A 12,406-nucleotide genomic window follows, 5' to 3' on the forward strand; every position below is an offset into this window, starting at 1 on the left:
AACAGCCATGGGCACCAGGTTCGCCCCAAGTTACGCCAATATTTATATGGACCATTTTGAACACACTTATGTGTGGTCCAATGGCGTTCTTGGGGCGGGCCTGGTGTCCTGGAAAAGATACATAGACAATATTTTGTGCATATGGAATGATAGTGAAAGTGAAATGAATACTTTTGTTTCTCATTTGAATAATAACAATATGAATATTGTTCTGACACCTGAAACTAGCAAAACAGAAATAACTTTTTTAGACTTAACCATATATATATATTAGAAGGTAACATACACACAAAAACTTATTTCAAAAAATGTGACACTAACACATATATTAGGAAGGATAGTGACCATCATCCAACATGATTGAAAGCAGTCCCCAAAGGACAATTTCTTCGAATGAGAAGAAATTGTGATACTCTAACTGATTTTGATACACAATCAAAAATCATTAAAGAAAGATTTGAAGCAAAGGGATATGAAGCAAATCAATTAGAAAAGGTCAGGACAGAAGTGGCCAACAGAGATAGGACAACATTAATATCAAACACCACCCAAAAACAAGAACTTTTCAAGACTCATTTCCCAAGATTCACTACCACTTTCAATTGTGGTCACAGACAAATAAAACACATTATAAATAAACATTGTAAAGTTTTAAAAAATGATGAATATCTAAAAACCATTTTTCCAAATAGACCATCTATTACTTTCAGAAAAGGCACAAATTTACAAAAGTTAGCACCATCTCTCATTAAGGGAATGAATCCTCCTAAACCGATTCAGATTTCTAATTTGACAGGTTTTTACACTTGTGGGCATTGCAAAGCATGCAACCACACAAAAAAGACATATAAAACTTTTAGTTCAACAGTGACAGGAAAAACATACCCAATTAGAGATTTTATTAGTTGCAAAACTAAAAATGTAATATATCTATTACAATGTGAATGTAAAATACAATATTTAGGTCAAACCTCCAGATTTATAAAAACTAGAATACTTGAACATATGTATAAAATAGAAAAAAAGAAGGATGATCATGGTGTCCCCATTCATTTTAACAACTGCCAATGTTATAAAAACAAAAGTCATCTATTCTGGATAGGCATTGAAAAAGTCTCCTTACATTGGAGAGGAGGTGAGATAGAAAAATCACTAAACAAGAGAGAGCTTTGGTGGATACATACGCTAAAAACCTATGGCCATTACGGATTAAATAAAGATATTAGAGTAGCGGCCTTTATCTAAGAGTATAAAATTTGTAACTAATGAATTACTATTTATTCATATGCATTCGTAACAAATGAGTTACAATTTTCTTCATATGCACCTTTGTATGTATATTTTTTATTTTTATCTTTATATTTTTAATATTGATTTTAATATTATTTAATAACATCATATATATCCGGTTTAGAACAACATAATGATTTTTGAAATACATTTTTTTCCATAAAAATGCAAAGTACTATTGTTGTATGGTTCCTATTTGTTAACTGAGCCCTTAGTGATCTGCACTATTATTTTTAGATCGTTGCACATAAATACTGGACTTTAAACAAAGATTATGGATAAGCCGATGGAGAACTCTTTCACATCTGACGAAAATCGGAATGGAAACAAAAGGCTGGCGAAAAACATCCAGGATTGGCTCTTCCGTTAAACATGTGATCACAAGTCAGAAGCGGACCTGATTTAGAACTTATGTTCAATATGAACTCGAAAGGGAACTACTGTTTAACCGATTTTGATTGGTCCTAAAAACAATTTACATACTGTCATCCGATTTATATAATATAATTACAATTAGATCTTTGCATCTTTTTGCGCATTAATAATGATCTAAACAGAAATCGTCTGACATTATTGACACCTTAATTTCTGTGAATATTGTAAATTTTGTGAGTCTGGCTCCGGTCAGACCGGAAAAGGAACATTAATTATTTCTGTATAAAAGCACCTGTGTAAATCCAAATGCAGCATCTTACCTTTTACTGCTCTTGAGAAAGACGAAACATTCGTTGAAACGTGTAGAGCTTTTTGATTATGAACTTTTTATCTATTTGTCCATAGCGACATTTTAAATAAATTTGTATTTTTAAGAACTCTTGCTTGCTGCCTTTTTGGATTTCTTTCAACTACATCAGTGGGAGTATTGCAAAAGGAGCCAGATTCCGATTTTATCAGAGTAAGTATACTGCACATTTTGCACCAGTTGTATACTGCATTTTAAAGTACGTTATCCTATATTCACAGCTACAGTGGATTGTGGGAATACCTAATTACAAAACACCACTCAGACTAGACTTTTGAAAGGAAGCTGGACTCTGAATTCTTTCAGAGTAAGTATACTGCACAATTATATGGTGTTGATCTACACACATAGAAATAAAGTCCTCTCATTCCCAGGCAATTTTGGAGCACAGAACAAGAAAACACCTGCGCCTCTATACCATACACTACTAATGGCAGCCAGGCTGGCCCGGCAACTAAAATTAAATAACACTAGAAGAGGACTGATGTAAAAAAAAAAATTAAAAAAAATTTACACTAATGTTGTTACACCAGATATAAGTGGTGGAAAAAAGAGCTATTAATCAGTGTCACACTATATGATGTGGGCCAGAAACACATGTAAAGCAGATATGAGTCGTGGCTGCTAGGGCAGCAATTAACCACAGTATGCTGAGTAAGCCAGAAACACACAGGCCTGATAGAAAATGAAATTAGATTACACTAGCAAAATTATTTAAACTTTTTTTAAAAAAATTTAAAATAATGTTATGCAGATATGAGTCGTGGCTGCTAGGTAGGGCAGCAATTAACCACAGTATGCTTGCTGTGTAAGTCAGAAACACACAGGCCTGATAGAAAATGAAAGTAGATTAAACTAGCAAAATTATTTAAAAGTTTTTATTATAAATTTAAAATAATGTTAAGCAGATATGAGAGGTGGATGGCTGCTAGGTAGGGCAGCAATTAACCACAGTATGCTCTGTAAGTCAGAAACACACAGGTCTGATAGAAAATAAAATTAGATTACACTAGCAAAATGATTTAAAGGGTTTTTTTTAATTTAAAAAAATGTTAAGCACATATGAGTCGTGGCTGCTAGATAGGGCAGCAATTAACCACAGTATGCTCTGTAAGTCAGAAACACACAGGCCACACACAGGCCTGATAGAAAATGAAATTAGATTACACTAGCAAAATGATTTAAAAGTTTTTTTTTTAACTTTAAAATAATGTTAAGCAGATATGAGTGGTGGCTGGCTGCTGCTAGGACAGCATTTAACCACAGTATGCTGAGTAAGCCAGAAACACACAGGCCTGATAGAAAATGAAATTAGATTACACTAGCAAAATGATTTAAACGTTTTTTAAAAAAAATTTAAAATAATGTTAAGCAGATATGAGTCGAGACTGCTAGGTAGGGCAGCAATTAACCACAGTATGCTTGCTGTGTAAGCCAGAAACACACAGGCCTGTTAGAAAATGAAATTAGATTACACTAGCAAAATGATTTAAAAATTTTTTTTTAAAATTTAAAATAATGTTAAGCAGATATGAGTGGTGGCTGGCTGGGTAGGGCAGCAATTAACCACAGTATGCTCTGTAAGTCAGAAACACACAGGCCTGATAGAAAATAAAATTAGATTACACTAGCAAAATTATTTAAAGTTTTTTTTTTTTTAATTTAAAAAAATGTTAAGCAGATATGAGTCGTGGCTGCTATGTAGGGCAGCAATTAACCACAGTATGCCCTGTAAGTCAGAAACACACAGGCCTGATAGAAAAGGAAATTATATTACACTAGCAAAATGATTTAAAAGGTTTTTTTTTTACTTTAAAATAATGTTAAGCAGATATGAGTGGTGGCTGGCTGCTGCTAGGACAGCAATTAACCACAGTTTGCTGAGTAAGCCAGAAACACAAAGGCCTGATAGAAAATTAAATTAGATTACACTAGCAAAATGATTTAAATGTTTTTTTGACAAATTTAAAATAATGTTAAGCAGATATGAGTCGTGGCTGCTAGGTAGGGCAGCAATTAACCACAGTATGCTCTGTAAGTCAGAAACACACAGGCCTGATAGAAAATAAAATTAGATTACACTAGCAAAATGATTTAAAGGTTTTTTTTTTAATTTAAAAAAATGTTAAGCACATATGAGTCGTGGCTGCTAGCCTAGGTAGGGCAGCAATTAACCACAGTATGCTCTGTAAGTCAGAAACACACAGGCCTGATAGAAAATGAAATTAGATTACAGTAGCAAAATGATTTAAAAGTTTTTTTTTAATTTAAAATAATGTTAAGCAGATATGAGTGGTGGCTGGCACAGAGCAATGAGCAAGACAGAAATGTTCCAGCTGGTGCAAAAAAAACCTTTTATTGTGCAAACAGGGAAAAGATAAAGCAACGTTTCAGGCCCACAATTAGCCCTTTCTCAAGCTTGACCATATATAAGTGAACAAACATTTAAATAGCCATAATGGCGCCAAATATTGTGATTAAAAGTGATACACTGTTGCCCTCTAGTGATCAGCAACAATATAACATACAAATATGTATTAAAGTACATTTTGATGGCTGAATATATCGCCACCTAGTGAATAATCATCATATTGTCTAACAGATATATATTTAATATATGTGAAAAAATAACATATATATAGAGAAAAATTTATATATTAAAAAATAATAACTGTGAATCAATTTATCAATATATAAGTGACAAAAATTAATATTAATATATTCTTAACAATAAAAATTAAAAATGCATTGAAAATTCAATTAATCATTTGTTATGATAACCACAATATATCAAATTAAAAACATATGTCAAGTGTATCAATCCACAGATAGACAAATTATTTATATTTCATTTTATTTTATCAATCATTTTGATTTTATAATATCTTAATTCACTGTCTATCACATCAGTAAATTGAATCAGTAGACTGACACACTTGCATATTGGTCAATATTGGATATTCAACACTATATGTACAGACAGACACACCCAGAGACATCAATGCGTGTATATGGGCAGACATATTCACATATATAATTTTAACAGTACAATACCTATAAAAAGAGACTTTTAATATCATTCTCATTTTATTGAGTTACCAAAAGGCAGTCCAATTACATTCCCTATTCAAGCCTCTCGGCCACAAGGTGCATAATTCATTTATCCAAAATGTTTCTCTCCTACTCAGTATATTTTCCTTATCTCCCCCTCTTCTAGGTGTATTAACCCTTTCGATAATTTGAAAACGCAGTTGACTTATCCTGTGGCCTGCCTCTAAAAAGTGACCAGCCACTGGAGCATCCTTCTTTCCACAACGAATATTAGACTTGTGCTCCGAGATTCTTTCTCGTGCCTCCCTGGTCGATTGACCAATATACATCATGGGGCACGGACATTTAATTGCGTAAATAATATACTCAGACCTACAAGTCAGATATTCATTGATATAGAAATGCAATTGATGCAAGATAGACATGGGTAACATCCCTTTCGTTTTTGGCCAGTTATTGTACTCTGCATCTTTTTCTTTACACCAATATCAGCTCTCACCAATTTATCTTTAATATTAGGACCACGTTTATAAGCCAACATAGGTGGTAATGAAAAGGCCCCTATATCTGGGTGACATATGGATAAAATATGCCAATATTTCCGAATGATTTTATTAATTTGATTGCTCCTTGTATTGTACTGAGATATAAATTTAATCCTCTCCAGATTTTTAGAACCATTTTTGGTTTTCCTCACTGTTTTGGATTCATCTCTAGTTGCACTCACATTTTGTTTTATGTCTTTAATTAATGATTTAGGATAACCCCTAGAGATAAATTTATCCGACATCTCCTCCAGACGTACCTCCTTAATGGCAGGAACTGACACGATCCGATCAACCCTAAGATGTTGACTCTTTGGGACAGCCTTAAAGGTAGAGGGTGGGTGGAAACTCTCAAACCACAAGGTATTATTTTTATCCATAGGTTTGGAATAAATATTAATTTTCAAACCATCCTCACCTTTATAGACTCTTGTATCCAAAAACTGGATTGAACATTCATCATATGTCAAAGTAAATTTAATGCCATTAACTGAACAATTAAGATCTTCTACAAATGTCAGTAGGGATCCAATGTCGACATACCATATGCCAAACACATCATCAATAAAACGCCACCAAGTGGCACCATATTGTTTAAATAAATGATGTTCATAAACAAATAATTCTTCAAAATTAATCATAAATATGTTGGCATATGTTGGGGCGACATTGGACCCCAAGGCTGTCCCCTTCCTTTGCAAATAAAAAGTGTCCTTAAACAGAAAATAATTGGCATACAAGATAACCTCCAATAGATTTACAAAAAATTGTATCTGAGCCAAACTGTATTTTTTGTCATTAGACAACATCTTAACTACAGCAGCTATCCCACTTGTGTGCTTAATTGATGTGTACAAGCTAGATACATCTAAAGCAAATAGAATAATTTTCTGGTATGGTAAATCCAGGTTTTCTAATTTGCTCAAAAAATCATAGGTATCCCTGATATACGAAGATGACTTAACCACATAGGGCTGTAAGATCTTGTCTAAAAAGATAGAAATATTAGAAAATATGGACCCTGTACTGGCCACAATAGGTCTGCCCGGTGGTAGGTCTTTATTTTTATGGATCTAAGGTAAGCAATATATTACAGGTCTTATTGGATGTTTAATCTGTAAATATTCACTCAGATCTTTAGAAATTAAACCACTCCTTACAGCATTAGATAGAATATTGGTAATTTCACTCTGTATTTTATATGTCGGATCAAAACCGATTTCTACATATACTGACCCATCATTTAATTGCTGCATAATCTCAGCCACATATGTTTCCTGCTTCATCAAAACTAGGGCTCCGCCTTTATCTGCACCCTTGATTGTTAACCCTTTCTTTTCACGAATTGCTCTCAGTGAGGCCAAGTCTGCATCAAATTTAACTTTATTCTTATTGAAAACATAATCTGGTTTCAAAAACAGTTTCTCTACCTCACCAAGAACCAACTCAAAAAAGGTATTAACACTGTTATATGTAACACTGGGGTTAAAACTACTAACTTTTTTCAAACCAACTGATTTGCAAGTTAATATATCCTTATCTACAGTAGAAACAACAGTGCCACCAATATCAGCGTTCTTATCAAAGAATACTTTTAACTTGATAGATCTAAAAAACCTGTGTAGCTCTTGTTTGATTTGAAACAAATTACCTTTATTAACTGGACAATATGATAGACCCTTATTCAAAAAGGACACTTCTATGTCAGAAAAATCTATCCTTGAGATATTATGTACGATACCATCATTTCTTGTAATGACACAATCTTTAAGTGACACATCAGAGACTTTCTCAAATGATTGTCCATCTTGAACATCAATGTCCATAATTTTCACATTATCAACAATATCGCAGTGAGTATTCATATTTATTTTCTTAATGTCCCCATCACAGATTATTTTTTTCATTTTCGCTTGCTTTGCTGTGGAGTCAAATGACTCACTTACCATATCCTGTGCAGTTCTTATTGCATCTGTCGGCTCCTTCCACGGCTGTTCCAGCGAGTCTGCTTGGCTTTTTTCACGCTCTGTACGGGGGGAAAATTGCTTGCAATGTTTCCTGCCACCCCTCCGGCGTCGCCATCCGAGTCCTCTGTTAAAAAACATGCAGATGTTTCTGACTCACTTTGGGTTAAACTGCATATTTCAAACTGCAACGCATCCCAAGAGGCTTACGTATGTCTACTAGACCTACTCTGTTTGCGGATAAACCGGAATATTGTGCTCGCTTTGAAAGTATTTTAAACAAGTGCTCCTTTGATTTAATCACCTGGACGGTGGAATTTGCAAAAAAGGGAAATTGCTGCATTCAAAGATGAAGTGGAAAAATCAAAAGTGGCACTGCAACAGAGTTTATCATTGGAAGAATATAAAACCCTGGTAGAGAAAATTTCTAAGTCTGTGGGTGATTATAAGAAACGTACAAAATTCTTGCGTGATGAGCAAGATTTCTTACAAGGCAATGTTTACAGGTGGGCACAGCGGATGGAAATGGGTAGAGTCCCAAAAATCCACTTCCCATGACAGAGGCACGACAAGCAGCACACACCGGATGACACCCAAAGTGAGTCAGAAACATCGGCATGTTTTTTAACAGAGGAATCGGATGGCGACGCCAGAGGGGTGGCAGGAAACATCGCAAGCAATTTTCCCCCCATACAGAGCGTGAAAAAAGCCAAGCAGACTTGCTGGAACAGCCGTGGAAGGGGCCGACAGATGCAATAAGAACTGCACAGGATGTGGTGAGTGAGTCGTTTGACTCCACAGCAAAGCAAGCAAAGATGAAAAAAATAATCTGTGATGGGGACATTAAGAAAATACATATGAATACTCACTGCGATATTGTTGATAATGTGAAAATTATGGACATTGATGTTCAAGATGGACAATCAATTGAGAAAGTCTCTGATGTGTCACTTAAAGATTGTGTCATTACAAGAAATGATGGTATTGTACATAATATCTCAGGGATAGATTTTTCTGACATAGAAGTGTCCTTTTTGAATAAGGGTCTATCATATTGTCCAGTTAATAAAGGTAATTTGTTTCAAATCAAACAAGAGCTACACAGGTTTTTTAGATCTATCAAGTTAAAAGTATTCTTTGATAAGAACGCTGATATTGGTGGCACTGTTGTTTCTACTGTAGATAAGGATATATTAACTTGCAAATCAGTTGGTTTGAAAAAAGTTAGTAGTTTTAACCCCAGTGTTACGTATAACAGTGTTAATACCTTTTTTGAGTTGGTTCTTGGTGAGGTAGAGAAACTGTTTTTGAAACCAGATTATGTTTTCAATAAGAATAAAGTTAAATTTGATGCAGACTTGGCCTCACTGAGAGCAATTCTTGAAAAGAAAGGGTTAACAATAAAGGGTGCAGATAAAGGTGGAGCCCTAGTTTTGATGAAGCAGGAAACATATGTGGCTGAGATTATGCAGCAATTAAATGATGGGTCAGTATATGTAGAAATCGGTTTTGATCCGACATATAAAATACAGAGTGAAATTACCAATATTCTATCTAATGCTGTAAGGAGTGGTTTAATTTCTAAAGATCTGAGTGAATATTTACAGATTAAACATCCAATAAGACCTTTAATATATTGCTTACCTAAGATCCATAAAAATAAAGACCTACCACCGGGCAGACCTATTGTGGCCTGTACAGGGCCCATATTTTCTAATATTTCTATCTTTTTAGACAAGATCTTACAGCCCTATGTGGTTAAGTCATCTTCGTATATCAGGGATACCTATGATTTTTTGAGCAAATTAGAAAACCTGGATTTACCATACCAGAAAATTATTCTATTTACTTTAGATGTATCTAGCTTGTACACATTAATTAAGCACACACGTGGGATAGCTGCTGTAGTTAAGATGTTGTCTAATAACAAAAAATACAGTTTGGCTCAGATACAATTTTTTGTAAATCTATTGGAGGTTATCTTGTATGCCAATTATTTTCTGTTTAAGGACACTTTTTATTTCCAAAGGAAGGGGACAGCCATGGGGTCTAATGTCGCCCCAACATATGCCAACATATTTATGATTAATTTTGAAGAATTATTTGTTTATGAACATCATTTATTTAAACAATATGGTGCCACTTGGTGGCATTTTATTGATGATGTGTTTGGCATATGGTATGTCGACATTGGATCCCTACTGGCATTTGTAGAAGATCTTAATTGTTCAGTTAATGGCATTAAATTTACTTTGACATATGATGAATGTTCAATCCAGTTTTTGGATACAAGAGTCTATAAAGGTGAGGATGGTTTGAAAATTGATATTTATTCCAAACCTACGGATAAAAATAATACCTTGTGGTTTGAGAGTTTCCACCCACCCTCTACCTTTAAGGCTGTCCCAAAGAGTCAACTTCTTAGGGTTGATCAGATCGTGTCAGATCCTGCCATTAAGGAGGTACGTCTGGAGGAGATGTCGGATAAATTTATCTCTAGGAATTATCCTAAATCATTAATTAAAGACATAAAACAAAATGTGAGTGCAACTAGAGATGAATCCAAAACAGTGAGGAAAACCAAAAATGGTTCTAAAAATCTGGAGAGGATTAAATTTATATCTCAGTACAATACAAGGAGCAATCAAATTAATAAAATCATTCGGAAATATTGGCATATTTTATCCAAATGTCACCCAGATATAGGGGCCTTTTCATTACCACCTATGTTGGCTTATAAACGTGGTCCTAATATTAAAGATAAATTGGTGAGAGCTGACATTGGTGTTATGAAAAAGATGCAGAGTTCAATAACTGGCCAAAAACGAAAGGGATGTTACCCATGTCTATCTTGCATCAATTGCAATTCTATGATTAAGGGTGACACTTTCTGTGACCCTTACATGGGTAAGAACTATTCTATCAATGAATATCTGACTTGTAGGTCTGAGTATATTATTTATGCAATTAAATGTCCATGCTCCATGATGTATATTGGTCAATCGACCAGGGAGGCACGAGAAAGAATCTCGGAGCACAAGTCTAATATTCGTTGTGGAAAGAAGGATGCTCCAGTGGCTGGTCACTTTTTAGAGGCAGGCCACAGGATAAGTCAACTGCATTTTCAAATTATCGAAAGGGTTAATACACCTAGAAGGGGGGGGGAGATAAGGAAAATATACTGAGTAGGAGAGAAACATTTTGGATAAATAAATGATGCACCTTGTGGCCGAGAGGCTTGAATAGGGAATGTAATTGGACTGCCTTTTGGTAACTCAGTAAAATGAGAATAATATTAAAAGTCTCTTTTTACAGGTATTGTACTGTTCAAATTATATATGTGCGTATGTGTGCCCATATACATGCATTGATATGAGACCTAGTGTCTCTGGGTGTGTGTGTGTGTGTACATATAGTGTTGAATATCCAATATTGACCAATATGCAAGTGTGTCAGTCTATTGATTCAATTTACTGATGTGATAGACAGTGAATTAAGATATTATAAAATCAAAATGATTGATAAAATAAAATGAAATATAAATAATTTGTCTATCTGTGGATTGATACACTTGACATATGTTTTTAATTTGATATATTGTGGTTATCATAACAAATGATTAATTGAATTTTCAATGCATTTTTAATTTTTATTGTTAAGAATATATTAATATTAATTTTTGTCACTTATATATTGATAAATTGATTCACAGTTATTATTTTTTAATATATAAATTTTTCTCTATATATATGTTATTTTTTCACATATATTAAATATATATCTGTTAGACAATATGATGATTATTCACTAGGTGGCGATATATTCAGCCATCAAAATGCACTTTAATACATATTTGTATGTTATATTGTTGCTGTTCACTAGAGGGCAACAGTGTATCACTTATAATCACAATATTTGGCGCCATTATGGCTATTTAAATGTTTGTTCACTTATCTATGGTCAAGCTTGAGAAAGGGCTAATTGTGGGCCTGAAAAGTTGCTTTATCTTATCTCTGTTTGCACAATAAAAGGTTTTTTTTGCACCAGCTGGAACATTTCTGTCTTCTTCATATTGATGCTGGGTTTGGTGAACCTGTTCCTGGCTGTGCAGTGAGTGCTGTGTTTCATGCTACATTGTTATAGAGCAATGAGCCACAGTATATGCTGTATGAGCCTGAGAGACACAGGTCTGATAGAAAATGAAAATAAATTACACTAGCGCAATAATAATCAAATTTTTGTTGGTTAAATTTAAACTAATGTTAAGCAGATATCAGTGGTGGCACTAATCACAGTATATGCTGTGAGCCTCACACACAGGCTGAAAGCCAGGCAAATGCAAATAAAAATACAAAGAAAAAAAAAGAAAAAAACGACTGAAGTTATAGCCCTAAAAAGGTCTTTTTGGGGTGCTGTCCTTGCAGCAGAGATGAGATGAGTCCTGCAGGACTGTAGTGGACACTAAATACACTAGCCTAGCTATCTATTCCCTATTATGTCAGCAGCAGCAACACTAAAAACTCCTCTCACTAAGAAAGCAAGATCGTAATGAGTCTAAAATGGCTGCTGCCAAGGAGCTGGGAGGGTCTGTGAGGGAGTGTCTGCTGCTGATTGGCTCAAATGTGTCAGAAGGCTGTGACATACAGGGTCAAAGTTTCATCAATGATGACACATAGGGGGCGGATCAAACATCGCATATGTTCGCCCGCAGCTGCGATCCCGAACAATCTATGTTCGCGGTGAACTGTTCTCCGACGAACAGTTCGCGACATCACTAGTTGTTATTTGAAAATATGAATGTCATAGCACATAGA

This window comes from Bombina bombina, chromosome 2, assembly GCF_027579735.1.
Source record: "Bombina bombina isolate aBomBom1 chromosome 2, aBomBom1.pri, whole genome shotgun sequence".
In the NCBI taxonomy this organism is placed as follows: domain Eukaryota; kingdom Metazoa; phylum Chordata; class Amphibia; order Anura; family Bombinatoridae; genus Bombina; species Bombina bombina.